Source organism: Daucus carota, chromosome 5 (assembly GCF_001625215.2).
Source record: "Daucus carota subsp. sativus chromosome 5, DH1 v3.0, whole genome shotgun sequence".
Lineage (NCBI taxonomy): Eukaryota > Viridiplantae > Streptophyta > Magnoliopsida > Apiales > Apiaceae > Daucus > Daucus carota.
The window spans coordinates 31,745,041-31,748,533 of NC_030385.2; the positions used below are offsets into that span (position 1 = coordinate 31,745,041).

The 3,493-nt window shown below is 32.4% G+C and overlaps 3 non-coding genes across 3 annotated transcripts; all 3 read left to right on the forward strand.

Moving 5' to 3' along the window:
• Window positions 1–2,599: 2,599 nt before the first annotated feature.
• LOC135146873 (small nucleolar RNA Z107/R87) lies at window positions 2,600–2,707 on the forward strand. Its single transcript, XR_010283967.1, has one exon. It is a non-coding gene; the product is annotated as a small nucleolar RNA Z107/R87 (small nucleolar RNA).
• A 91-nt stretch (window positions 2,708–2,798) lies between these two features.
• Window positions 2,799–2,896, forward strand: LOC135146912 (small nucleolar RNA R30/Z108). The gene has a single exon (XR_010284005.1). It is a non-coding gene; the product is annotated as a small nucleolar RNA R30/Z108 (small nucleolar RNA).
• A 52-nt stretch (window positions 2,897–2,948) lies between these two features.
• On the forward strand, window positions 2,949–3,039 carry LOC135146885 (small nucleolar RNA snoR31). The gene has a single exon (XR_010283979.1). It is a non-coding gene; the product is annotated as a small nucleolar RNA snoR31 (small nucleolar RNA).
• The last annotated feature ends 454 nt before the right edge of the window (window positions 3,040–3,493 follow it).

Here is a 3,493-nt window from a genome sequence, read left to right on the forward strand (position 1 = left end):
AGTGTGTACTGCTTGTTCTGTTGTTTTGTTTTAAGAACAAAAATAATTGCATGTGCTAGGATTTGATGCCAGGACTTGTAATAACGGGGCGCAACAGCCGCTTTTGTGAAAAGCAGGGGTATACCTGCTTTCTGTAAAAGCAGCTTTTAGACAAAAAGCGTGGTTATAAAAAGCTGTTTTGGACGTTACTAAACAACTTTGCACCAGTTTATTGACAAAAAGCTACTGTTGTGGTTCACAATCACAACTCCAAACAGGCGCTTAATCTTACCAGATTTTTCTAAAGCAGCCCAATTTAGTTTGAAAACGGCCCAAGCCGATTTTAATGATATTTATTTTCCCGTCTCAAATCATTTTTAGGACGAAAAAAACGAACGGCTATATTCTAGCTTAAATTAAATGACTATATTCTAGCTTAAATTAAAGAAGTGGAGTAGAATTGAGAAGTAAATAAGTTAATAAAGTGTTTGGATTTATCGACCCAACCCATAATTTTATAAATTTTAAATATGATTTGTATATCATTACTTACTTTATATATTTTTTTAGTTTAATAGTTATTTTAATTTATATTTTTTATCAGGATTGTGAGAATTTGTTGACTTGCTGTATATTTTTAATTAATTGTCATTTATTATGTGTTTTGTTTTAAATTTTTATATTATTTTATACGATCATTTAACGTCTACAATTATTTTGCAGGTTCAGCATAAAAATATTGTAGTTTACGAAATTTTGAAGATAGCCGATTGAAAAAGATATAAGTGTACACATCATTGGATGCTAATTAGGCGATAATTGTACCTTAATTAAGAATATTAAATATTCTTAATTAATGGTTTTTGTACCATTTATGGCGACCATGATTGGGGTATTTATTGCCCGTAGAGGCATTTAAGTGCCATAATGTTGGCTCATTTATGTCTTTATTTTAATTTTTTCAAATTCGTTCACTTTCCTTCATTCGGTTTTGTCTTATTTTTAGGATGGTTGAAAGAGATTTAAAGAATTTACTAACAAGACGCGAACCTTGGTGTCCCAGACAATTGAGCTACCAAAATTGATAGAAAGGAATAAAGAAGACATCAGTTTTTAGTCTGTTTTATAATCGATGTAATTTTTGTAGGGCACTCTTTTTCCCACTTGAGTTTTTTTCCCACAGGGTTTTACTCTTGAGGGGTTTTAACGAGGTCTTTTTTTGTGGGTTATCTCTTCTGACTTGAAAGGCTATGTTATCTAAGCTTCCGGAGTATTTACATACTTTCGGTTAGATGATATACCTTCTTGAATGATAGAAGCTGTGAGACAGAAGCTAGCAGTCTCAGCTTCCTTCTACTTTTTTACACAAACAGGTAGGGGTTTACGCGGGCCTGGTTGGCCCGGTTTAGATTTTTTATCGACCCAACCCGTCAATTAAAATTAATTTATAACCCAACCCAATTTTCGAACCCAACTCATTAAAATTAATTTATAACCCAACCCAATTTGTCATACTTCGGGTTGGGTTGGTTTGGGTAAGTTTGACGAGTTACTAAGTACTACATCGTAGTTTTAAAATTGCTACACAACCTATAAATTATAGAGCATTAAAACAAGCTCGGACTTTTAAAGAATAGTAGTCTCATTATCGAACTCTCAAAGGCAAGTAGACGAATGACAAATATGCAGGGAAGATATTTTAAAGGAAACTCGAGGAAAGATACCAATGTTATAATTCAATTTTATCACACTAAAGTTATAATTTCAATTGGGTAGCTATATTTTACATATATACAATTTTGTTATATATATATTATATATATATATTGGGAACTGATAAATAAGCTCCATATATTACTATTTAAGCTCTAATTGTAAATTTTATACCACATTTACCCATGCCTTCTATACATGTTTCATACATATTATAGGTAATAATGCCATTTGGATAAACGAAAAAGTAGAATTTGGAGCTTAAATAGTAAAGTTTGGAGCTTATTTATCAATTCCCTATATAATGTATTTTTATTAAAATACCCTCGAGCTGGGTTAGGTTGGCCAAATAAAATCTAAAACCATGCCCAACCCATTAAAATCGGGTTGGAGACGATTCAACCCAATTAAAAAACGGTTTAAAATTCTGGTAAAAAAAAAAAGGTTTAAAATTTTCGGTTTGGTTCGGCCGAAAATAGGACCAGTTTGTGTCGATTTAAATGGTTTGGGCAACCGATGTACACCTCTATAAACAGGTAATAAAATAGAAGCCCAAGGAAGCTTTTGCTTCTCCATCCCAAAACACGCCGTTATCACGAAAATAAATATAAAACCGCGAATCAATATTTTGCACATGAATATTGGACGTTATTCATGATGAATCTGAGTTGTCTTAGCAGAAGCTTAATTCCGAGCCCAAGCCCAGGCCCAGTTATCTTTCCCCGTAAACCCTAAAATGAGAGTAGCAGTAATCTTATAAATACCTCTCCCTTCGCCTCCGCTTCTCTCACATCTCTTCACAAACACGTCTATTTCTCACTGTAGTTTCAGTTACAAAGCTTTTTTCTTAGAAATTATAATTTTTATGTTCTCGTTTCTAATTTACAATAATCGAAAAAGAGAAGGAGATCGTGATGATGACTCCATAAATTCAAGCTCAACAGACCGGATTGCAGGGTTTCTCTCTATAAGAGAAGCTTTATGCGTGTCGAAAACCCCGCTGAACTGAGCGATCTCTCTCTCTCTCTCTCTCTCTCTCTCTCTCTCTCTCTCTCTCTCTCTCTCTCTCTCTCTCTCTTTGTTTCTCTTTATTTTGTTATTAATTTGAAGATTACAATGATGATATCAAGCTCCCTCTTCTTAATTAATGTTGAGGACACTCGCTGGCTGAATCGAACCATAATATACTGCCAACACTGAGTAATCTTCTCATATTACAATAATTTTTCTATTTTTATTTTTTTTATAATTCTGAAGCGATGATGAAGAAGCATAATAGTTAATTATCCAACACTTGGACTGAGAAATTTGTTTTCGATTGATGTCTCAACTTTATGCTGAATCGTTTCTCTTCTTTTTCTGTTATTTACATTATTTTATGTTTAATTTTAAAAAAAATGAGAAATGCGAGATGGATACATATATTTGAAATGAGATCAAGTGATGAAAGATAAAATAATCTTAGGACACCATTGGACACAGCTCATTGTAGTTGTGGATGAGAAGTATATCTTTCTGATGTCTGTTATGATTTGATTGTTCGTTTTGCTTTTCTTTCTCTTTAATTTTTTGTTCCTGTAATTTTGGTCGATTGAAATTTGAATATTTCATAGTTTTTTATTCAAAATATGATTAGTAGCATTGTTCTTTTATTTGCAAAGACACAGAGTAGAAATTTAAAGCGATACGTGTTGGGAATAATTTGTTTGGTAAATACTCCACAATTTAATCCCTGGCCTTGTTCTAAAAATTCATAATTTAATCGATTAATTCCTAATTAATTCTTGTAATGTTGTTGACC